The following is a 26,981-nucleotide window of genomic DNA, read 5'->3' as shown; positions in this document are numbered from 1 at the left end:
GAACATTTCTCCCATGCACCTAGAGACACCAACATTACAGAGACACTTCTACTCCATCTTGTCTATGATTTTTCCAAGTTTAGTGAAGATTGGGTTTAGACATCCACATTATACACCCACAAAGTGGGGCCCCCAGGAAAGTGTCCTTTAGTACTGTAGCTGGCTTGGGGAAACTCAGTCTTCACCAAACTTAGAGGGACTGCAGAGGAAAATCATGGGAAGCTTCTCTGTGATCTTGTTGTCTCTAGGTGCCTGGGGGAAACCCCTTTGGGGGTCCCTCTTTGTGGATTCATAACTCAGACATTTGAGACCCAAAATTCACCAAAAATGGAGAGATTGTAGAAGAGAGGCAGAAGTAGCTTCCCTGCCATTTTGGTATATTTAGTTGCCTTGGGAGCCTTTTTATAGCCATACCAATCAACACATCAAACATAGCTTAAAAATCATTGATTTGTGATTCGTTGGAGGCATTGATGCATACAAAAACAAATTGATGGATTAACTTTTTAAAAACAAATTTGGTGATTCATTGTTACATTCATGCCCATCTCTAATTGTGATGGTCAATATGATAGCAAATTGATGTGTGGATGCACTGCAAGACACTATCCCAACTTAACTTTGCTCATTTAGTAACCAATTCCACAACATATATCCGCCAAAGGCTCATCACCAGAGCAACGTTTAGGGCGAAGTTCCCATCTGCACAATCCAAGAGCCATCTGGAAAATATCTGAAATACACCCACCTGATGTTCCCTTTGAGCTGTGTGGCCATGTAGCCAAACAGTGCTGTATTAGTTTGGTGCACCCCCAGCCAATGTTGCCACCCATTTGGTTACATTTGTGGGCAAAACCCTGCATGAGCAGGGTGGGGATTCTGCTCCGTGCGCATGGAAAATTGAGCATACACTGCTATTTGATTGTATTCAATTTTCCACTAGCAGAAACCCCACTCCCTGCACACAGGGTTCCGGACATGGCCAGAACCAAATGGGTGGTAGCACTGGCTGCAAATCTAGTGGACTGGTGCAGTGCTGTGAGGCTTCACAGCTTAGAGGGAACATTGCACCCAACTATTAAAAAGACTGTATGTCTTTTGAATAGAGGTCGTCTTTGTGACAAACCCAGACCTACTGGGATATGCCACAGTTTCACTAAGCTGCCACCAACCATTCCCTATAAGAAGTCACACAGACCAGGGATGGATTTTTAACAAATAAAGGAATAAGGTTTATTTAAACAACACACAGGGAAAATAAAATGATCAGGTGAATAAGATACAGTAACGTGGCTTAGTCTCAATCATACATACACACAGTTTGGTTCACACAGAACACTTAACTTGAAGCACAGACCCTGAACCTATCAGTTCTGGCTAACCATACAGACACCTGAACCTATCAGGTTGGTACTGACTGACACACAGTAGTACCCTGTCTGACACACAGACTCCCACTCAAGCTTCTTCTCTCAGCTCTTCTTCAGCTTCTCCTCCACACAAACTCCACATATATATACAGTACAGCCCCTCCTCCTGATGTCCCGCCTTCCACTCCCCATAGGATGGAACTTTCCCTCCAAACCCATGACAGACAGGTAACATCAGTGCTGTATGTAACACCTCCCCTCTTTATAAGTTGTTTTGTAGGGGGAAAGCTAAGGTGCTTTTCTCCAAAAAACAACCTGGTTAAAACACACAAAAACAGTTATACATACAATATCATACTTACTTATACTTACACTCTAAGTTAAACATTTACCATTTTCAATACATCAAGTTACCTTTATTCATACAAACCACGCATGTTTAATAAACAGGTACATTTAACTTTTTGTCATCAAAATATATACATAGTCCATGTTTCTTTCGCCGTCTTCATTCTTCAGGTCTTCTTGACAAGGCGTCAGCAACACAGTTCACTGACCCTCTGACCACCTTCACTTCAAAGTCATAGTCTTGCAGGTTTAAAGCCCACCTCATAAGTTTGCTATTGTGGGTTTTCATTGTCTTTAACCATTGCAGTGGTGAATGGTCAGTGCACAGAACAAAATGTCTTCCCCAGATGTAAGGCTTGGCCTTCTGGATCGCGTAGACTATGGCCAGGCACTCCTTTTCCATGGTTGCCAAATGTCTCTCACCTTTCTGGAGTTTCCTACTCAGGTAGGACACTGGATGCTGGTCACCATTCTCATCCTCCTGGCAAAGAACTGCTCCTACCCCGCTGTTAGACGCATCGGTGTATATGATGAACTCCCGGTCGAAGTCTGGAGCACGCAGCACTGGATAATTGATGAGCGCCTGCTTCAACCTCTGGAATGCCTCCTCACAGTCGCTGGTCCACGGGATGCGGTCATCAGTCTTCTTCCTCGTCAGATCGGTCAGCGGAGCCGCAATCTCGCTAAACCTCGGGATGAACTTTCTGTAGTAGCCCACCAACCCAAGAAATGATTTGACTTTTTTCTTGGTGCTGGGTCTGGGCCAATCACGAACTGCTTCTATCTTGGCCTTGAGGGGTTTTATCACTCCTCCCCCTACTATGTGACCCAAGTATTTTATTTCTGGGCTACCCAGCTGCAGTTTGTTCTCTTTGCAGAGCCTAGGCCAAAGCACTCCCTCCCCTGTGTTAAAGTGCCTCTCCCTGGCTTGCTGGTAATCCCAAGCTTTCTTTCTGACCTTTTGAGCTTGCAGGGTCTCTGCTGCTAGCTCTAGGTTTCTCTTTAGGTCATTCCTTGAAGAGTCTATGTATGTCACAACGTCTTGTGGGTCATCCTGGGTGATCTGCTCCCAATTTTGTTTGATCAAATCAAGGGGCCCTTTCACCCTTCTCCCAAATAAAAGTTCAAACAGACTGAACCCGGTACTGGCTTGTGGCACTGATCGATAAGCAAACAAAAGGGATTGCAGCTTCCCAATTGTTTGGATTCTCTGCCAAGTAAGCCCTAATCATGCGCATTAGAGTCCCATTGAACTTCTCAGTTAACCCATTACTTTCAGGGTGATAGGCAGTGGTTTCCTTGTGCTTAATGCCACAGATTTGCCATAACCGTTTCATGAGCTTCGATGTGAACGATGCGCCCAAATCTGTGATTATTTCTGAGGCAAATCCCATCCTGGACATATACCCCACCAAGGCATCTGCCACTGTGTTAGTTTCAATGTTAGTCAAGGGAATGGCTTCAGGGTACCTCGTGGCATGGTCCACAATGGTGAGAATGAACCTGTTCCCCCTCTTTGTGGCCTTGGGCAAAGGTCCCACAATATCCACCCCTATGCATTTGAACGGAGTGTCAATCACAGGCAAAGGGCACAACTTTGCTTTGGTCCTGTCGCGGTTATTCCCCTGCCTTTGACACACATCACATTGTTTACAGAACTCCCTGATCTGCTTCCCTATGTCAGGCCAGTAAAAATTCTGTGTGATCCTCTGCTGTGTTTTGTTCACCCCTAAGTGCGCAGCAAACATGTCAGAGTGCCCCCTTTGTAAGATCATGGGGCGATACTTTTCAGGTACCACTAGCTGACTTCTGATCCCATCTCCCCCTTTTGAGATATTCATCAGGGTCTCTCTATATAAAATTCCCTTTTTCTCTCGAAATCTCGCTGGGGTTTCAGGTGTTAGCTGGGTGTCTGTCACCTTTTCAAAACACTTTTGGAGAGTGGCGTCTGCCTTTTGCTCTTGGCCAAATCATGAGGCAAATTTCCCTTTAGCTGCTTTAATTTCTCACACTCTGAGATTAGATGGCCCTTTCCTTGACAGAAATAACATTTTCTGCTGTACTTGGAGTCTTTCTCCTCTGGTTTTGGTTTTCCCTCCAAAATCTGAGGTCTTTGTGGTTTCATCTCTGAGGGCTTCCCTTCAACATGGGCCCCTCCCCCTTGCTGGCTTTTCCCTGGTCCCTGAGAGTACTTGCTGTAGGTTTCTCTGGGTTTGTCTACAGATTTCCACTCAGCACCTAAGGGTTTTCTTATTTGATAAATAAAATCTGCGATCTCTGCTGCTTCTGCCACAGATTTCGGTTTCCTTTCCCTCACCTGGAATTTCAGTTCCCCATACAGGACTGAATAGAACTGTTCCAGCGCTATCAAGTCTTTGAGCTGCTGAAAGGTCTCTGTCCCCTCCTGAGATAGCCATTTCTCTAGCAGCCTCACCAATTGGGCCCCCACTTGGGTAAAAGTCTGCTCTGGTTTCTTGGTAATTGACCTGAATCTTTGCCTCAGCTGTTCCGCATTTATCCCATGTCTGGCAAACACCAGTTTTTTAAACTCTGCAAAATCTTTCATCAGTTCCTCTGGCATCTCTGCATAGACTTCTGCAAGGCTGCCACTGATTAGAGATCGCATGATGGTCATCTTCTCAGTTTCCCTTACTGAGAAGTCCACAAACGCTCTTTCCACTAGGGAAAAGAACACTTCAGGACAATCTCCCTTGTGGTACACAGGGAATTTCTTCAGGTCAGCTTTAGACAATTGGCCTCCCTCAGAATCCCTATTGTTATTATTGTTCTGATTCATCAGTTCCAATTTTCTTAACTCAAACGCCATTTTCTCTCTCTGCAATTCCAATTCAAATTGCCGTTGTTTCTCTCTTTCCCTTTCCTCCATTTCCCTCACCCTCAGTTCATGCTGTTGGGCTAGGAGTATTTTTCTGAGCTCTGGGTTCTGTTCTCCCGTGCTGTCACCCTGCACTGAGCCAAATTCATCCTCAGAACCTTGGTCAACCTGGGGGTCTTTCACTTCACCCATTTCTGCCATTTGGCTTTGAGTCAAGGGCATAACCCCCCCCCCCGAATAGGCTGCTTTCAAAAGTCAAGCCTCAAAATAAAGCGACCACTTTTTTTTTTCTTTTGCCTCAGAACCAGCTTTCTATAGATTACTGCTGTTCTTCAGCACTAACTTGCAACAGTTGCGAGCCAGAGTCTACCCCCCTCTGCTAGGCCTCTCAGCAGGCAGGCTAGATCACTGCTACTACACAGTTTTGCCTCAGCTTTTTTCCCGCCAAAACAGGCTGCCTCAGAGCTCCCTAATCTAGTCCCCAATCTGAGGTTACACGTTCTTCTACTAGCGCACCTCCCCGTGAGGTACACCTAGAAGATTACCTACGTGCTCTCAGATTGTCCCTGACTAGACCCCCCCTTGCTCTGGGCACACTTGCCAAGGCTTTGTTGTACCACTGGACAACTGGACCAGTCGTATCCCACACGCTGGACACCAATCAATGTGACAAACCCAGACCTACTGGGATATGCCACAGTTTCACTAAGCTGCCACCAACCATTCCCTATAAGAAGTCACACAGACCAGGGATGGATTTTTAACAAATAAAGGAATAAGGTTTATTTAAACAACACACAGGGAAAATAAAATGATCAGGTGAATAAGATACAGTAACGTGGCTTAGTCTCAATCATACATACACACAGTTTGGTTCACACAGAACACTTAACTTGAAGCACAGACCCTGAACCTATCAGTTCTGGCTAACCATACAGACACCTGAACCTATCAGGTTGGTACTGACTGACACACAGTAGTACCCTGTCTGACACACAGACTCCCACTCAAGCTTCTTCTCTCAGCTCTTCTTCAGCTTCTCCTCCACACAAACTCCACATATATATACAGTACAGCCCCTCCTCCTGATGTCCCGCCTTCCACTCCCCATAGGATGGAACTTTCCCTCCAAACCCATGACAGACAGGTAACATCAGTGCTGTATGTAACAGTCTTCACACCTCATTCTGGTTGAAATACCTGCAATATTACTTTTGAACTAATTTCAGAATTGGAGCTGTGATGGTGTATATAAGTAAATCTGCACCAGAATATTATGTAGGATTATTCTTGGTCATTTAGTGTTGCTCATAATCAGTTATATTTGTTTGGGTTTCTGTGCTTGACGTATAGTTTCCCTGCACGTGCTAGATTAGCATGGTGATAACGATGTGTGACTCAACAAAAGTTGACAATGTGGATTCAGAATACTGTGAGCCTAAGTGTGTGGTTTGAAGTCTTGTGGAGCTACTTGAGAAATGCAGAATGCTAGATAATTGTAATTTAACCATGAGTACTTGGCCTTAGAAGGCATTCTGCTGTGCCATAATGCAACACATAATGCAACATAATGCAACACAGCATAAAATTGTTACAATCCCATTTGTATGACCCCGCTTTTGAACAACATAAATGTGGCAACTATTTATGCATAGATTATTCTTCTGTTATTTCACCAGTCTCCCAGTCCCGTGGACATTCCTGTGCATTCTCCAGTGCTCAATCACATGCTGTTTTCTTGCAAGAACTGGAAAATATGCACTGAAGCTCTTAAGTTACTGAACATTGTATATTTCAGTAGTTTATACCAACCAAGCTCTGCTATCTTTGCAGTCATGCACTAGCTTTATGACTTGTAAACATGCAAGGATAGTTGGATATTTTATTTGGTTGTCATCTCAAATTCCTTCATAACATCCCTCCACTCAACTCTCAGTCATTGCCTTAATCATATGAAAGTGGCAATCTGAAGAGAGAGAGGCTGACCCTTCATTTAGGCTGTCCACATGAGCGAGAAAGCTGATTTTTTTACATTTTCTGGTTCATGTGAAAAGTTATTCTTCAGACTGTTGCTTCTGTGTGTTTAAAATGTTGCCAGGGGAAATGAGGCTCATGCACTCCCCCCATTGTGTGCGGACGCACATGTTTTCATAACAAGTAGTGTTTGAGGATGTGTACTTGTCATTCACACATTATCATGTGCTACCTCCTGGAACTATAGAAGAACCCATGCCAAACAGAAACAGCTGTCAGGTCAGAGCCCGACAGAACTTTATAGATTTTGAGGGAAAAATCAGAAGCCCTTGTTCATCACAGCTGGCATTTATTCCTAAAAATGCTTGATTACAGAATGAAACCAGCCAACCATTTCCAATCATTTCAAAGTATCAAAGTATACCTCTTTTCATTGTTCCAGTGATTCCATGCAACATCAGCTTGTTTAATTCTACAAGCATTCCATTGCCTTTCATATTTAATGTATTTGTGTAGGAAACAGTGGTGTGTAACTAGGGTACTGCTGGTTTAAATGCACTAGGTGAGAACCCATATCTGACAGAGAGCTGCAGATAATCTTGTGTCTCCAATAAATGGTACAGTTTTTGGGATGCAAAAAATCTCTCAGTTTTGCTCTCATTGCACTTTTCTGAGCCCCAGCTACATTTTCTTCCTATATTTTGCCCATGTTTTGTACGGACTTGTGAGATTTCTTTTTCTTAACTTTTTATTCAAAGTCTTTAAATGATTATTACTTTCACATAGATATTCATATCCATTTTGTTAATCACTTTTCCTGTGCATTTTCCTAAATAGTTTAACCAAAGAATGGACTTTTGTACCACTTCTCCCCACCATTACCTACAGCACACTATTTCCCTTCTCCCCTCCCCACCGAATGTTTTTTGTGCATTCTTCAGATATTTCAAGTTGTGCCCATGTACTTTTATATAATTTGGAATGAAATGATGATGATGATGCAGCATTTGCTTGGGGAAATGCTGCTCTGGTGTGCTCAGGAAGATTGCAGCTGCACCATTAAAAATACTGTGACAACACTCCCACAAAAGCAGTTCCGCTCCTGTTCTATTGAAATGTAGACTGTCGCTTGCCAGTTCACTGGAATCTGATTGGTCAGTTTCTCTTTTGTAGGGGAACAGCTACAGCTAATCAGGGCTTATATCAGTTCTGAGTTTATTGCTTCAGCACTGGATAGTTGGCAATAAAGAAAAGTGCACATTCAGAGTGTATTCATAGCTGGGGTGCACCTTGTGCTTAGAAGATTAATGGAGGATTCCTGGTCTACTGTTTATTAAAGACTTTTCTATTCTATAGCGTTTTAATTGTAAACCTTCTCTTTGACATCCTAACTAATGGTTCTTTCTAAATTAATAAAAACGACATATTAACTTTAAATCCCAGATAAGGTAAAGATTGCTGTTTTAATATCCCATCCATATCCTTTATCTATCTACAGAGGCTTACAGGCCAGTAGTTTTAATAACATGCATGAATGAAGATGCTCTTTTTAAACTCAAATAGTGGCAAAGAGTTTTTCCTTTATATTAGCAGGCAATCAATTCCAATAGCTTTTTAATGCTTTCTTAAAGAATCAATTTTGAGGCAGAAGCTCTTCGGGGGGACCCCTCTTAAACTTCTTCACAGCCGGTCTCCTAATTTTCTATTACAATGCAATCTAAAGCAGCTACAAAAAATAATGCAGATAATGTTTGCTGGGTAATGATTTCCAATTTCCCCATCCCATGTACCCTGTTATTAGGAGGATCATCTCAGCTGTGTAAATTAATTTTCAATTCACTTCAGGGGAACATTACAATGATTTATTTGGCACCGGTGTTGAAGGAAAAAAAATGTTGGGATGTTTTGTCAGCAATGTAAAAACAAAAACAACATCCATTTGTTCTGATTATCGCCTTGCTAAAAACAAAGAAGACAAAAATGTGAAGGAATAAGTGAAATCTGAACAGGTGTGCAACAAGAGAATTTGAGACTGCTGTGGAAGCCATTTTGGATGTGAAGAACAAACACCTTAAAGTCATTGTTTCTTTTTTGAAGATGCTGAAGTCAAGGTACATTTGCAAACCTGCTTCTTCTAGTAGACAAATCTAATTTGTCCTGATTATCATGCCACATTACTTTTTAATCACCAACTATCTGAGATAGATGTAAACTATTGCTCTTAAAAATCCACAAGAACCTTCCCACCCTGTACACCACTGTTCCTTGTCTGAAATGTCATTGCGAGCAGAGTATAAGTGGAATGAATATTCCAGTGTGTATAGTGGTGGTGAAGTTGGGTTAATGAAATCTGCTAGCCAACCCCAGACTTGCTTTACAATCCTGTACATCAAGTTTTAGAATGTTCTCGGGGGGGGGGGAATACCAGCTATACAAATAAACTCCTGTTTACAATTCCTAGTATACATTTAATTTTTTTAAATTTCGAAATCTATTATGTCTTTAGTCCAATTTGTTTGAATTATTTGATTTTGATCTGGATCCTGCATTGAGCAGGGATTTGGACTCAGTGGCCTTATAGGCCATTTCCAACTCAATTATTTTATGATTCTATGATGTGTGAGCCACTTTTGGGCACCCGGGTTCAGGTCTGAATGCAGGACAGGAGTAACAGAAATAATAAACAGACGCTTCAAAGGTGATGTGCATTTAACATAGACTGAATCTCTATTCCTTGATCTGGTTTTTATTTGACCAGGAGCTCCTGTATCATGTCTGGTGTAAGGCAGAGGGAAATGGATTTAGACAATCTTTTCCATCCTGAAGCCCTTAAAATTGAGATACCATCACATACTCTAGCACTTTGCTCATATGTTGAATAGTGGAAGTTAGGGATATGCAGGAGCTCCCCAACCTGCTCTGCACCCAAATAAAGAGGATATCAATTAGGGCTAACCCACCCTGTACCCTCTAGGAGATATTCTGATCTACTCTATCTTCAGGTCTGTGACATTGGCGCATTTCTGCACATGAAAAGGGATGGGAAATGCAAATGGCTATGACCTGGGGGGAGGCTACTTTGTGCCCTCATTGTATAATCTATGTACTGAAAGCCAGTACAACAATCATCCTTCCACAAATGCACATGGTATCGAGCCTTCATGTGTCCTGCAGTTGTCTTAGAATCACAGAAAAAACAGTTTTGACCCACTTATCTCAGGAGAGTTTCTTCTGATGAACTCAAATGCAGAAGACTTGTGAACATTCAGAAGAGTTCTGCTGGTTGACTGTCCAAGATGCAGTGGTGATAGCAAAGAACAATATTTCACAACACTATTTGTCACAGGCCGCCTAGAGTAGTCCACCACGACTAGATAGGCGGGATATAAATTAAATAAATAATAATAAGAAGAAGAAGTCTTGCCAATGCCTTGTACCTTATATTTGATCAGACCTTGCTCCGACTTTTCCATGAGTGTTCTTATAGTCACCACCACTCTCACGTCATCGTCACAGCTTCCTGGAAAATCGAGGAAATGGTTGAGCCTTCTCAGAAGCACAGGATATTTAATAAAGAACATGTTGATGAACTGAACCCTGTGCCCATTTCAGAGGTTAACTAGACTTTAACAAAATATCCTACCAAAGCAATAGAAAAATCCCAAATAGCTGTCAGAGAGCCATATGAATCCATCATACTTTTGAGATGGGACTGTTTAAATCTATCCTTTGTCTCCAAAGCTGTCCCAGGTCCCGATGAATCTAAACCTCAGGCCCAGCAGGTAATGATTTGTCTATCGCAATAGACAAGAGTTCTTCTACTTTGGATTACTGTTATCCCACACCAGAAGATAAAGTTAGATCCAGAGCATGACTACAGAGTATGCACACACACACACAAAGTATGTATGTATGTATGTATGTATGTATGTATGTATGTATGTATGTATGTATGTATGTATGTATGTATGTATGTGTATGTATGTGTATGTATGTATATATATATATACATACATATATATGTATGTGTGTGTGTGTATATATATATACATACATACACACATACACATACATACATACATACATACATACATACACACACACACACACACACACACACACACAGAGTGGTGCCTCGCTTAACGAGCGCACCGCATAACGATGAAATCGCATAGCGATCCATTTTTTCGGATCGCTAATGCGATCGCTTAACGTTTTTTGAATAGGGCTAAATTCGCTTTGCGAAGACCGGTAAGCGTTTCGCTTACCGATCTTCGCAAAACGAAGCCCGACGATCAGCTGTTCGGGAAGCCCGGAAATGGCCCAAAATGGCCGCGCGCAGCGTTTTCGCGCCCTCGTTAAGCGAGGCGAGGGCGCGAAAATGGCTGCTGGCCATTACGAAGCTTCGCTGAACGGTGAGTATTTGGCCCATTTGGAACGCATTAAACGATGTTTAATGCGTTCCAATGGGTTTTTTGATCCGTTCAACGATGCTTCAGCATAGCGAAGGTTAATCCGGAACGTATTAAATTCGCTATGCGAGGCACCACTGTATATATATATATATATATATATATATATATATATATATATATATATATATATATATATATATATATATATATATATATATATATATATATATATATATATATATATATATATATATATATATATATATATATATATATATATATGTATGTGTGTGTGTGTATCTATCTATCTATCTATCTATCTATCTATCTATCTATCTATCTATCTATCTATCTATCTATCTATCTATATCTATATATCTATATATCTATATATCTATATATCTATATCTATATCTATCTATATCTATCTATCTATCTATCTATCTATCTATCTATCTATCTATCTATCTATCTATATCTATATCTATATCTATACACACACACACACACACACACACACACACACACACACACACACACACACACACACACATACATACATACATACATACATACATACATACATACATACATACATACATACATAATACTCTGTGTGTGTGTGTGTGTGCGCGCGCAACACAGAGGACCTAAGCAGGCAAAGGTTGGAAAGATCTACACACACTCACAAATTTCTCCTGAATAAGTGTAGTTTCCCTTTCACTGATGAGGCATTCAGAATCGCTCCCATTCAGGGTGATAATAATCAATGAAATTGGGAAATTATACTGAAACCTGAAATGAGTTTTAAAACTCTCGACAGTGTTGTGTTCCTCACCCCCACCATTGCCAAATTGCATCCAGCTGCCATATGCCCTGGTGCTCTTACTGACTGTAAGTGAAAGACTGGACCACTCTCTGCCCCCAGCAGTTTTTCTAGAGCAGCCACAGGTAAAAAGGAGGTAGCCAGAGGGCACATCACACTCACCTATGGGTGAATGCTGCCTCTTCTTCTTCCAGGAGTGTGCTATGCTGTCAGGACCATGGCAACTGATCCCAAGGAGCAACTGTAAGCTGGAGTGAAAGGCAGGAAATCTTGGATCAGGGGGTCTCTTCTTCTCCTAGCAAGGTGGAGTTGTTTGAACTTCCTGCAGAATGGTAGGTGCGCCTAATCAGAAGATCTCAAAGAGACAATGGGTGATGATCTGTATTTTCTAAGGTCTTTTCACTTTTGTCTTTTATGTTATCTTTCACATCAGCATAACAGTATTGCCTCTTAAAAAAAAAAAAAGGAGCCTTCGTCACTAGGCTTGAGAAACATCCCTAAATATTATAGCACCATTATGGTAAGTACAGTGCACTCTGAACAAAAAACCAGCAGATTAAGGGAAACTTCAGCAATCTTATGTGATATTAAAAGTTGGAAATTTTTCTTCCTACGCCCAAAAGCCATTAAGAAGGTTGTTGAAAGAGACGAACCTATCAGGATTTCAAATAAAAGAAATGAAAAATACATTTATGAATACTTATCTCCCAGATCCTCTCTGCATCTTAAGCAGAAAATGATATATACTGAATTCAGAAACAAAATTACCACATTTAAACATGAGTGGTAAAGGAAAACACCTCAGATACTTCATTTACTTTGATGCTAGTCTCACAAATGAAAGGTGGGGGAGAGGGAACGTTTTTCCTCTTTCAGAAAGGAAATGGTGTATGATTTTTTTTACTGCTCTGGTATGTTTTGCTTTTCATACACAAATGACTGTAGATTACATTATATCCTTATTCACCTGTGAAAAGATAGGGATAAATTATTTGTAGTAAAAGAATAACCACGTGTTCAGAAGATAGAAAAATCGAAAGTCATCATTTTAAAACTTGTGGAACAGAAGGAAAAAAAACATTTTAAGAATAAGCATGCACCTGTGGCAGAACCCCCTCATCACGCCTGTCCATCATGGGGAGCGCAAGGGCAGGAGCTTATGAGAAGACGGGGGGTGGGGTGGAACCAAAAGAACAGTTAGAGAGTTAGTTAGACAGAGAGGAGAGTTGGAGAAAAGAGGTTGCAGATAGGGAATTGAAGAGAGAGAGAGAGTTAGGAAATTGATTTGAGAAAGTTAAGACAGAGATTGGAGCGTAGGAATGCTAGAGAGAATAGGAAAGAATTCAAAAGTATAGAGAATAAATAGATAGTCAATGAATATTGTAAAAGTGAATCAAAATACCTACAAACCAAAGTAAAATCAAATGATATTTAATGAATAATCCTAAACATCTGTGATTTACTCCTGTGATTTGCATAACAACTATAATATAAATAAATATGTTGTATTGGCAGCACGTGTCTAAGATCTATCTATTTGGTATTGAAGGAATAATACCTGGTGGCAGCATGAAGTGAGGGAACGCATCCAGAGGGTGGATTTGGGATTAGGGAAAATAAACCAAGGACACAGGGTGGATGTGAAAGCACAATTTTTATTTACTGAATGAATGAATGAATGAATGAATGAATGAATGAATGAATGAATGAATGAATGAATGAATGAATACATAATCCAAGTTGTGAAGATTGCTAACTGAGTCACTGGCATTTGTCAATTAGTGTTTGACACAACAAAGTGTGGCCTATTCCAACTCAGAAGCCTCTGGCAACAAAATTATAGTAATGTCTCTTTCCAAGCCAGTTCCACCAGAGACAGAACCACTGGCTTTAATTTCTGCTCTAGTGGGCTACATAAATTTGCAAGGATTTGAGATTATATATATATATCTCCAGATATTTTAATTACACATTCTTTTGTATATTCTGGAATCCATTTCGAATAGACATGCCATCAAGATATATTTGTAGAGAAAGATATTTACAAAGGTTCCCCAAATTACATCTGTATCATAAAACTATCATATACAACTTCATATTTATAAATTTGCAAGGATTTGAGATTATTTTTGTGAAAAGCATGACAGAATGCATGGCAATCAACTCCTGGTTTGAGTAACTTCAACATTCTGGTCCAATTGTTAGAAGACAGATAGACACTAGAATGAGATTGGTGTATAAAATCTGAATCACATGTCTAACAGATGAGAAGAGAGGAAGCAGTTCTATGGTTGTACAGAAAAATACTACAATGTTTTATGGATGCTTCCTGACTATTTGTGGAGCCAAACAGTGAAATTTCTTATTGTCACTTGTTACATACAGCACTGATGTTACCTGTCTGTCATGGGTTTGGAGGGAAAGTTCCATCCTATGGGGAGTGGAAGGCGGGACATCAGGAGGAGGGGCTGTACTGTATAAATATGTGAAGCCTGTGTGGTGACACACACACTGGGAGATGCTGAGAGACACTGGGTTGTGACGAAGCAGCAGCTGGGAAGAAGAAGCTGTTGTGGGAGTCTGTGTGTCAGACAGGGTACTACTGTGTGTCAGAGTACCAACCTGATAGGTTCAGGTGTCTGTTGGTTAGCCAGAACTGATAGGTTCAGGGTCTGTGCTTTAAGTTAAGGGTTCTGGGTGAACCAAACTGTGTGTATGTATGAGTGAAACCAAGCCACGTTACTTTATCTATTCACCTGATTGTTTATTTTTCCCTGTGTGTATTTAAAATAAACCTTATTCTTTTTATTGTTTGAAAATCCATCCCTGGTCTGTGTGACTTCTTAAAGGGAATGGTTGGTGGCAGCTTAGTGTAACTGTGTGGCATATCCCAGTAGGTCTGGGTTTGTCACATTGATTGGTGTCCAGCGTGTGGGATACGACTGGTCCAGTTGTCCAGCGGTCCAGCAAAGCCTTGGCAAGTGTGCCCAGAGCAAGGGGGGTCTAGTCAGGGACAGTCTGAGGCGCGTAGGTAATCTTCTAGGTGTACCTCACGGGGAGGTGCGCTAGTAGAAGAACGTGCCAACTGGGGAGACTTAGATTAAGGTGCTCTGAGGCAGCCTAGTTTTGGCGGGAAAAAGCTGAGGCAAAACTGCGTAGCAACAGTGAGCTAGCTTGCCAGCTGAGAGGCCCAGCAGAGGGGGGTAGGCTCGGACTCGATACTGTTGCAAGTTTAGTGCTGAAGAACAGCAGCAATCTCTGGGGAGAGCTGGTTCTGAGGCAAGAAGGAAAAAAGTGGTCGTTTTATTTTGAGGCTTGACTTTTCAAAGCAGCCTGTTCTGAGGGGGGATTATGCCCTTGACTCGAAGCCAGATAGCAGACATGAGTGAAGTGAAAGACCCCCAGATTGACCAAGGTTCTGAGGATGAATTTGGCTCAGTGCAGGGTGACAGCACAGGAGAGCAGAACCCAGAACTCAGAAAATTGCTCATAGTCCAACAGCATGAACTGAGGATGAGGCAATTTGAAGTGGAGGAAAGATTAGAGAGAGAAAGAAGGGAGGAAAGGGAAAGGCAGATTGAAATGGAGGAAAGGGAAAGAGAGAAACAGAGGCAATTTGAAATAGAGAGATTGGAAAGAGAAGAAAGATTAGAGAGAGAGAAAATTGCTCTGGAAAAAGAAAGGATGGCGTATGAATTAAGAAAACTGGAAATGATGAACCAGAACAATAATAACAATAGGGATTCTGAGGGAGGCCAATTGTCTAAGGCTGACCTGAAGAAATTCCCTGTGTACCACAAGGGAGATTGTCCTGAGGTGTTCTTTTCCTTAGTGGAAAGAGCTTTTGTGGACTTCTCAGTGAGGGAAACTGAGAAGATGACCATCATGCGGTCTTTAATCAGTGGTAGCCTGGCTGAGGTCTATGCCGAGATGCCTGAGGAACTGATGAAAGATTTTGCAGAGTTTAAGAAACTGGTGTTTGCAAGACATGGGATAAATGCAGAGCAGCTGAGACAAAGATTCAGGTCCCTAACCAAGAAGCCAGAGCAGACTTTTACCCAAGTGGGGGCCCAATTGGTGAGGCTGCTTGAGAAATGGCTATCGCAGGAGGGGACAGAGACCTATGAGCAGCTTAAAGACTTGATAGCACTGGAACAGTTCTATTCAGTCCTGCATGGGGAATTGAAATTCCAGGTGAGGGAAAGGAAACCGAAATCTGTGGCAGCAGCCGCAGAGATCGCAGATTTTATTTCCCAAATAAGAAAGCCCTTGGGTGAGGGGAAATCTGTAGGTAAACCCAAAGAAACCTACAGCAAGTACTCTCAGGGACCAGGGAAAAGCCAGCAAGGGGGAGGGGCCCATGGTGAAGGGAAGCCCTCAGACATGAAACTAAGACCTCAGATTTTGGAGGGAAAACCAAAACAAGATGAGAGAGAATCAAAATACACCAGAAAATGCTATTTCTGTCAGGGAAAGGGTCATCTAATCTCAGAGTGTGAGAAATTGAAGCAGCTAAAAGGAATGGTGCCTCAGGAGTCTAGTGGGACCAAGCCAAAAGCTGTGTTCTGTGTCCAGAAAGAGCAAGGCTCAGTGTCACTGAGGGAGCCTGTTGCCATGGCTACTCAGTCTGGAACAGCTACCTCTGCTGATCAGGCTGAGGAAAATGGTCCTCTTGTGGAGGTAAAGCGCTGCTTGCTGATAAAAACAGATTATCAGTTGTTTGAGACAGCCGGGGTGGACGTAGGAATACTTGACCATCAGTATAGGGGGCTGCGGGACACTTGTTCCCAGGTAACCCTGTGCCATCCAGATATCATCCCTAGGGAGTTTATAATCCCAAATGAGAACATGAAGGTAGCAGGGATTGAGGGGCAGGTAATCTCTCTGCCAGTAGCAGAGGTACCTGTCAACTTTCAAGGCTGGAGGGGAGATTGGCGGCTAGCGATTTCATCGACTCTGCCAGCAGCCGTGCTCGTGGGAAATGACCTGGCTGAACATGTGAAACGGGTGCTAGTGATTACACGCTCACAAGCCACCACGGGGACAGTTCAGGGGGGTAATGATGAGCCAGAGACGGAAGCAGAGGGGAGTTCAGAAGCTGTGGTGGAAACCTTAACCACAGACAGCAGATTTGGACAGGAGCAAAAGGCAGACGCCACTCTCCAAAAGTGTTTTGAACAGGTGACTGACGCCCAGCTAACACCTGAAACCCCAGTGAGATTTCTGGAGAAAAAGGGGATTTTATATAGAGAAACCCTGAGGAATATCTCAAAAGGGGGAGAGGGGATCAGAAGTCAGCTGGTGGTACCTGAAAAGTATCGCCCCATGATCTTACAAAGGGGTCACTCTGACATGTTTGCTGCACACTTAGGAGTGAATAAAACACAGCAGAGAATCACACAGAATTTCTACTGGCCTGACATAGGGAAGCAGATCAGGGAGTTCTGTAAACAATGTGATGTGTGTCAAAGGCAGGGGAATAACCGCGACAGGACCAAAGCAAAGTTGTGCCCTTTGCCTGTGATTGACACTCCGTTCAAATGCATAGGGGTGGATATTGTGGGACCTTTGCCCAAGGCCACAAAGAGGGGGAACAGGTTCATTCTAACCATTGTGGACCATGCCACAAGGTATCCTGAAGCCATACCCTTGACTAACATCGAAACTAACACAGTGGCCGATGCTTTGGTGGGGTATATGTCCAGGATGGGATTTGCCTCAGAGATAATCACAGATTTGGGCGCATCGTTCACATCAAAGCTCATGAAACGCTTATGGCAAATCTGTGGAATTAAGCACAAGGAAACCACTGCCTATCATCCGGAAAGTAATGGGTTAACTGAGAAGTTCAATGGGACTCTAATGCGCATGATTAGGGCTTACTTGGCAGAGAATCCAAACAATTGGGACCAGAAGCTGCAATCCCTTTTGTTTGCTTATCGATCAGTGCCACAAGCCAGTACCGGGTTCAGTCCATTTGAACTTTTATTTGGGAGAAGGGTGAAAGGGCCCCTTGATTTGATCAAACAAAATTGGGAGCAGATCACCCAGGATGACCCACAAGACGTTGTGACTTACATAGACACCTTGATGAATGACCTAAGGAGAAATCTAGAGCTGGCAGCAGAAAACCTGCAAGCTCAGAAGGTCAGACAGAAAACATGGTATGACTACAAAGCTAGAGAGAGGCACTTTGACCCAGGGGAGGAAGTGCTTTGGCTTAGGCCCTGCAGAGAGAATAAACTGCAGCTCAAATGGGCAGGACCATATAGGGTCATTTCCATGATGTCAGACCTGAACTACCTAATAGAGCAGGAGGAGAACCAAGCAAGGAGGGTGGTTCATGTGAATGCCCTAAAACCCTACTACAGAGGGGAACAGAGGGTTTTATTCGCGATAAAAGCAGCTGAGAGTGAGGAAGCTGAATTACCCTTCTGGGAGGGTAGAGGGGAAGTAAAATACAACCCAGAGGAGGTAAAGATCAGTCCTGCACTCACCCAAGACCAGCAGCAAGAACTAAAAATGCTGCTTAGTAAATATCAACAGGTGTTTTCCAACAAGCCGGGGATAGTGAAGGGAGTGATGCATCGGATCCACACAGGGGATGCACCCCCGCAGGCAGTATCCCCATACCGAGTAACGGGACCCTATAGGGACAAGGTGCGGAAGGAGCTGGACGAAATGCTGAGGGAGAACATAATCGTCCCCTCGTCTAGTCCTTGGTCCTCTCCGATAGTCCTTGTGGACAAGCCTGATGGGAGCATTAGGTTTTGTGTTGATTACAGGAAATTAAACCGTGTAACCACTCCTGATGCCTACCCAATGCCCAGGCTAGACAACCTGATTGAAACCATAGGGGGTTGTCGGTTCATCTCATCATTGGACCTGGTAAAGGGATATTGGCAATTAAGAATTGATCCCAGGGATCAAGAAAAGACTGCCTTTTGCAGCCCTTTTGGTCTCTATGAGTTTCGAGTCCTGAGCTTTGGTCTCAGAAATGCACCAGCCACATTCCAAAGGCTGATGGACCAGACCTTGGCAGGGCTCAGTGACTTTACAGTGGCCTACATTGACGACATAGGGATCTTCAGTAATACCTGGGAAGATCACCTGATACACCTGGAGTTAGTGCTGCAGAGGTTAAGTGCAGCAGGGCTAACGGTAAAGGCCAGCAAGTGTCAGCTGGGTAGCCCAGAAATAAAATACTTGGGTCACATGGTAGGGGGAGGGGTAATAAAACCCCTGGAGGCCAAAATAGAAGCTGTTCGTGATTGGCCTAGACCCACCACCAAGAGAAAAGTCAAATCATTTCTTGGGTTGGTGGGCTACTACCGAAAGTTCATCCCGAGGTTTAGCGAGATTGCGGCTCCGCTGACCGATCTGACGAGGAAGAAGGCTGATGACCGCATCCCGTGGACCAGCGACTGTGAGGCGGCGTTCCAGAGGTTGAAGGAGGCGTTAATCAACTATCCTGTGCTGCGCGCTCCAGACTTCGACCGGGAGTTCATAATCTACACCGATGCGTCTAACAGCGGGGTAGGAGCAGTTCTGTGCCAGGAGGATGAGAATGGTGACCAGCATCCAGTGTCCTACCTGAGTAGGAAACTTCAAAAAGGACTATGACTTTGAAGTGAAGGTGGTCAGAGGGTCAGTGAACTGTGTTGCTGACGCCTTATCAAGAAGACCTGAAGATTGAAGACGGCGAAAGAACATGGACTATGTGTATATAATGATGACAAAAAGTTAAATGTACCTGGTTTTGAATTTGGTTTGTATGAATAAAGGTAAATTGATGTAATGTATATGGTAAATGTTTAAATGCCTATTTGCTATGGTTTAACTTAGAATGTAAGTATGAGTAAGTATTATATGGTATGTATAACTGTTGTTGTATGTTTTATTCAGGTTGTTTTTTGGTGAAAAGCACGTTAGCTTTCCCCCTACAAAACAACTTTTAAAGAGGGGAGGTGTTACATACAGCACTGATGTTACCTGTCTGTCATGGGTTTGGAGGGAAAGTTCCATCCTATGGGGAGTGGAAGGCGGGACATCAGGAGGAGGGGCTGTACTGTATAAATATGTGAAGCCTGTGTGGTGACACACACACTGGGAGATGCTGAGAGACACTGGGTTGTGACGAAGCAGCAGCTGGGAAGAAGAAGCTGTTGTGGGAGTCTGTGTGTCAGACAGGGTACTACTGTGTGTCAGAGTACCAACCTGATAGGTTCAGGTGTCTGTTGGTTAGCCAGAACTGATAGGTTCAGGGTCTGTGCTTTAAGTTAAGGGTTCTGGGTGAACCAAACTGTGTGTATGTATGAGTGAAACCAAGCCACGTTACTTTATCTATTCACCTGATTGTTTATTTTTCCCTGTGTGTATTTAAAATAAACCTTATTCTTTTTATTGTTTGAAAATCCATCCCTGGTCTGTGTGACTTCTTAAAGGGAATGGTTGGTGGCAGCTTAGTGTAACTGTGTGGCATATCCCAGTAGGTCTGGGTTTGTCACATCACTGTCTCAGAAGATCAATACATGGAGTATATTAAGCATCCAGAAAAAATAATAAGAGAAAATGTGAAATAGCTATTACAGTGTCGTAGATTCAATAATAACGGCTAGAATTCTATACGTATTCCTGTAAGGTTTGCTAATTTGTCATGTCTAATTGTGGCTAACTGGTGAGGTGCTGAGGCACATTTCAGTTGTGCACTTGGGCTATGACCAGGCACACAACCGTGAACCCCAGCATCGTGTCAATTGGTCACAACTCTCAGCAGTGAATTATACAAAGTTAACACAAACTGCAATAGGATTCTGGCTGGTATTAAGCTTTTCTGTAAGATGTTTTCAGTGCCAGAATGCTTGAATGTATAAAGTATAAGAGAGCAAGAAAACCATGTTGTATTTACCATGATGAACAACAGCATGAAGGCATAATTCAGTGATAGGGTAAAAGCTGCCATACAGAAGGTCCCAAGTACAATCCATGAAATCTCCAGGAAGAAACTCTGCTAGAACATTGCTACCAGTCATTGTTGACGGAGCTGTGCTACATTGTCCAATGGTCTGATTTTTCTTCAATTCAAACATTTCAATCCAATATTGAATAATTAATTTTGAATCCCAGTAGATATTATAAGGCCTTGTGCACTTTAACAGTGTGTACTCTAACAAAATATACATGTGTGTATATGTTTTGTTTAACAAAATAAAATAATAACATGGCACGCAAACACATAACACAATGCACAATATATGCACAATACAATAAATGAACATACAATATTTATTCAGTGCATGATATACGTAGTATGTTGATACATTGTCCCTAAAAGTAAAAATGGCATGGGCATGTTTCATTCTTGAGGGGAAAGCATTTCACATAATGAAAGCACCACACCAATGAATGCTGTGTTCCAAAAGACTCAGATGAGACCTGAGAAGCATGTGGCACCATCAGATGACCTTAAGGATTGAATAGTCCTATAATCCTAAAAGAGGAAATAGTCCTATATGGGGAAATACAGTCACACAGATAATGTGGTCCCATCCAGAACAGGAAGTCTACTTATCAGCTGCATCTGGAGAGCACTCACCCATATCTGGAAGAATCTTGCCAGGATTCAAGTTCAGTTTATTGGCCCTCATTTGGACCACTACTGAAACATGCACTGTTGCAAATCTATATGGCTGCTCCTGATTCAGAAAGGAAAAAGAATCAAGAGTTTGGTGTCTCCAGCATACTGATGGCACTTTACTCCAAATCTCCTGATGACTGTTCATGATAGCTTCATATAGATATTAAATAACAGGGCAAGAAGGATGCTACAGTGAGGCCTTCCTTAGTATATCTATGAGGGACCTCAGAAACCATGTTTGGTACTCTGTTCTGTAACATTCCCTACAGAGAGAAACACAATGACTCCAATTCCTAACTCACTGGACTGAGGGATACAATGGTGAATTAAACCAAAAGTCACTGAGAACTCAAGAGAGAATACACTCCCTCATCTCTCTCTCTCTCTCTCTCTCTCTCTCTCTCTCTCTCTCTCTCTCTCCTTCTCTACCCTCTGAATAAAGGTCATCCATCAGAGAAGCCATGGTCAATTCAGTGTAAAATTTAGACCTGAACTCAGAAAGAAATGAGTCTAGACCATCCATATAACCCCAAAGTTCCTGCAATTGTATTATCCCAACTCTTTCTCGAGGCAGCTTCCACAAAAAGAAGCATTTATAACCCTATAGTGGTTCTCAAGAACTATAAGGTCCAGCAAGGGTTTATTTAGTGATGGCTATACTGCATACTCTTGAAGGGCAGCAGCAGCCTCTTTTTCATGTAATGAAACATTCACCACATTTTGGATCTACCCAGTCACACTTTGGACTATCCCCAAGGAACAAAGTCTCCATTTTGTCTGATTCAAGTTTGAGCCTGCTGGCTCTGGTCCATTCCAAGACCGACTCCAGGCAGGACTTGAGGGTACAGGCTGCATCCACTACAGAGGTGGAGTAGGTGAGATAGAGTTGTGCATCATCAGTGTTCTGATGATACCTTACTCAAAACCTCCTGATGACCCCTCCCCAGCAGTTTCACATAATTAAACACACTGAAGACCCACGGGGTACCCCACAATTAATAGTCTAGGGGGATGACAGTTCATCTTCTGAACATGGCCCTCCAGGAAGGACTGGAACCAGCTAAGAACCAGTTCCTGATTCCCAACTCCGCGAGCCCCTTGAAGAGAATACAGTGGTCAATGGTGTCAAAAGCTGCCGAGAGATCAAGGAGAACAAACAGGGAGACTCCTCCCTTATTGGCCTCCCTGAAAAGACCACTATGCAGCATGACTAGTGCAGTCTTGGTACCTTGTCACAGCCTGAACTCAGACCGGAATGGATCAAGGCAGTTATCATCTTCCAGGTAATGTTGGAGTTGCTTCACCACTATGCATTCTGTTACTTTGCCCATAAATGGAATGTTGGCAATGGGTCTTGTAAGCAGCCCCTTATCTCCAAGAAGATTTATGGGGGTGCCGGAAATTGGGACGAGTACGAAATCCAGACAAACCTCTAACTGCTGAGCAGAGCCACTTGGATCTCAGCCAGGTCCTGTCTAAATTTCTTCCTCAGAAAGCCAATCTCCTTATTAAGAAAGCAACACACACAGACACATCCTTGACCTATACTCAGAATAATCTGGCTCTGGAACTTTGGGTAGCAAACACACGTGGCCAATTAGACATTCAGCCAGTCTGTGCAAGAACTAACACCTGCAGATTTAATCATTACTGCTTTATTGAAAAGAATTGCTTTAGAAAAGAATTCAGTTGATAGTAAAATAGTTTAGTAGGTACATTTTCATTCAATACCAACGGAACACTCCACTCCCCCACTCCAGCTGAAAAAATAAAGAAATAGAATTATGCTAACTAACAAAAAGCATAAATAATCCATCTCACGTGTCTTGGGTCTTCAAAGGTTGATACTAGATGAAAACCAGTCCATGGTAGGAAAAATAGTCCATTATGGGAAAAGCACGTGTCTGCCCTTTTCTCAGGCAACCTCCATCTTTTTCCAACTCCTCACTAACTCCCTTCTTCTTCCCAGAAGGCTTCATAAGGAACACCCCCTCCTGGGTCTTGTTGTTCCGCCTAACTTTCTCATGGAGCTTCAGTTGTTATCATTCTTTGTGGCAGAATTATTTTGACTACGAAAGTCTCTGCTCTCTACTCAGCTTAGCAACGAGATAACCAGAGAGCGAAGCTTCTCTGAAACAGCATGGAAAACTTTCCTACTACAGAACAGACTTTAAATCAAAATGGATGCTATTGGGACAATCTTAGGACTACATATCCCATTCTAATACACATAAAACACAAATCATCACAGGTCTATAGCTGTAAAGGTTATCCAGCACCAAATGAGGTTGTTTAATAATGGGCTAGATGATGGTTTCCTTCACTCATGGTCAAAGGCACCTCTCCCTTAGTGAGGCATTTATGATGTTCATGGTCCAGTCTCCTGTAACCCCATTGGTGCCCTTAATCAGTCATGCAGGACAGGGGTTGAGAGAGGAGGAGGTGTGTCTGAAGCTAACCAGTGCCCTGAATCATGGGGTGAAACTAAACCAATTGAGCAGAAGGGAGGGGGTCAGCCGTGACCATTGTCAGATCAACCACACTGCTGGTGGAACTAAGATCAGCCTGTACGTACTTTAACATGCGTTTGGTCAGCTCCACAATTATTCTTGCACTCAGGTTGCTCTCCAGATTGTTCCAAGCTCACAGTTTCCTGGAATACCATGTAGCTCAGCAAGCACCCCAATGTCAGAGATGGTACTAAGAATACTCATGTTTATAGCCTTTCATACCTTATGGGGTTCTCAAACAGATCAATAGCTCTCCATTGGAATATCCTCCAGAATATTCAGAAGCCCATCAGATTCCATTAGTACCTTCAAACTGTCCAAATTGGCCCCCCACTTTTCAAGGGGAAACTCATGCTGTGAATCCAGACTAAGCAGAAAATTCTCTGACCTTAAGAGTGGGCTTGTTTGAACAGTAACAGGGATGTAGTATACCGTATTTTTCCATGTATAAGAGGATACTTTTGACTAAAATCTTTAGACTAAAAAATGAGGGTCATCTGGAAGTAAGCTGAGGAGAGAACAAAAACAAGTGGAGAGGGAAAGTGATCAAAGTGATCCTGCCACACTTTGATCCCTGCTTTCCCCCTCCACTTTCTAAGCCCCATGGGGATCAAAGCACAGCAGGATTACTTTGATCCCTTTCCCCTCCACTTGTGTGTCTACTGACCCTTCCTTGAATCAGAACAGGCAACTGTGACTTCTAGTTATTGTTGCACTACAGTTCCCACATTCATTGGTTAAAATGGCTTGGTTTGATTAAAATAGCAATATAACTATGTGCAGAATTTGTTCTATTCATTGCAGCACTCCCCTGCTCACATGTGGAATGAGGGGTCAAGGCTCCCAAGTCAGGTGGAACCCCTCTGTATTAGTGGAATTCTTTCCTCCATTCACTGAAGGATAAACATGTTATTAATCCAGCTGAAATCAGTGTGGCAAATTAAAATCACTAAACTATCATTGATATCAACAGCACTTTAGTGCAGGTTTTTGTCCTGATCAGAACCAACAAGCTATGGCATTAGTATTAGAAGCATAAGCAAACTGGAGTGACAAAACAACAGACTACGGATAAATGTAGTAATAATAGACAACAAAACTCTTCACAATCACATAATGTATCATTGCACAGAGAGAGGAAAGCAATCAATAGTTCAGATTACAGATTTGAAAATGGAGTTTCCCTCAAACTCAGTATTTTTATCCTATGGCCCATTCTACCTTCAGTTTTACCTCTCCAGAAGCCTAAGTCTCTAGGTTTAATTTTACAGACTGATTTTTATTCATTTTTCCTAATATATCACTAATTTAATCATGATAATCTGGGTGCTTCTCACTTGTTCATGTGACATATATGGTGACGAAAGGGCACTTATCAGAAGGCACTAAACTTGTCTCAAGAATGTTAACATTCATGCTAAAATCGCTGGTCAAAATTGCTTTGACCTTTACAATACTCTTTATTTTGGTTGGCTATTCTTTCCACTCCTCTTCATTTACAGCCTTCCTCTTGTGAAATTTGGGAAATAGGAAGGTATTAAACATGAAAATGTCAATTTCAGTTCCTCTGTGGGTATGTAAAACACTCAAACAGTGGTACTTCATTATCTCAGCAAAGGTGAAAGCAAGCATTGAAAATAACCCAACATTAGTACACTGAGTCTAGACAGAGAGGTAAAATGGAGTGTATTTCATTAAAGAACAGGAGACAGTACCTGGCCCTGCTTCTTGTGGTTTGGAACAGCCCTTACACACAAACTTTCAGGCAAAATGATTTAACTGTCATAGCTGAACGCATTGTGACCACCTTCCTTCTGAGCAAATCCACGACGGTTGGGATCCCTAGAGATTCCTGCTGCATGAAAACGCTCATAGCCTGTGGAAGGTAGAGTGTGCTCACTTCATGTGGGGTTGCTCCACAGCAGGGGCATTAATGGCAGGAGTGGGGCTGTTCCATAATATACAGTGGGTATATAAATTTGCACTTCATTCTGCTCTCTCCTAGCTTAAAGCTATAACGACTATAAATTTATGCACAGTTAAAGAGGTTTGTCACCTAGAGACTAAAAATGGTACTGCAAGCTTGAAGCACAGCACCACATTGACTCTAGTTAAAATTAGGACTGTGAACTACATTCAACTGAATACTGTAACATGAATTGAATCTGGCATATTTGTACATGTTGAGGGCAATCACAGTTTTAAGAAATAGCCCAATATCACTCACAGGGCGGAGAAGACCTCCCCCATACCTAATTTGAAATCTGGCATTTTAGGGTTAAAAACTTTAAAATTAAGTAAAAATAAAAGCAGGAAAAGCAAAATGCAAGTATTAATACCTTACAAGGAAAATGCTGAGCTGTTGCCAACAGAGAAGGAGACTGACAGCTTCATCTTCCAATGATGCTCAAGACCTCTCTTTCACACTCTAACCACTGAGAAAGGGTCTCTGCCACTGGCCTATATGTTCACTTGCATCACCGCTCCCATTTGGCTTAGCTGTGATGCAAAGCAAGAGATTTGTATCAGTGTGGTATATTCAAGACGTGGGCCTTAAGTTCTCAAATTTTCTCTCCCTCTAAAAAACTAAATCCCTTGCTTAATTATGTTCTGAACCTCAGACTAAGTGTGCAATAATTCCTACTTCCTTTTATGGATTTTGAATCATTAGGTGAGAAGGTCATTTTCCTTTTTCTTCCGTGATGTCACTGCCAGAATTCATGTTCAGGTCCAGGTAGCCTCAAAAGGTCAAGGAGAAGGTCAGTTCTTGATTTGTGTGCTCTTCTTCAGATATGAACCTAATTGGAGAGGCTGTGCACAGCTCTAATTGAAATTAATCTATCCCCCCCCCAAAAAAAAATAACCCTCAGATCACACATCTCAGTTCTTCTAAGTGTGCATTCCAAATGTGAGATGTCTCAGTTTCATGTCCTTGGACCATTTGTTGTGACAGGTACAAATAAAATTTTATTATTAAAGTTGTTCTCTTTCAAATTCTGAAATACTAAAAGATGCAGTGCAGATCAGAGGTAATCCAAGTATGTTTTAAATTGTAGGTGACTAGT

The 26,981-nt window shown here is 42.3% G+C and overlaps 1 protein-coding gene across 1 annotated transcript in view; it reads left to right on the top strand.

Moving 5' to 3' along the window:
* Nucleotides 1-26,981, top strand: part of LOC144586492 (uncharacterized) — a 1,082,363-nt gene that overhangs the window by 41,052 nt on the left and 1,014,330 nt on the right. The window lies entirely within an intron of this gene.

This window comes from Pogona vitticeps, chromosome 1 (genome assembly GCF_051106095.1).
Source record: "Pogona vitticeps strain Pit_001003342236 chromosome 1, PviZW2.1, whole genome shotgun sequence".
NCBI lineage: Eukaryota > Metazoa > Chordata > Lepidosauria > Squamata > Agamidae > Pogona > Pogona vitticeps.
The sequence above is the reverse complement of the archived record's forward strand: the minus strand, read 5'-3'. Positions and strand labels throughout refer to the sequence as shown.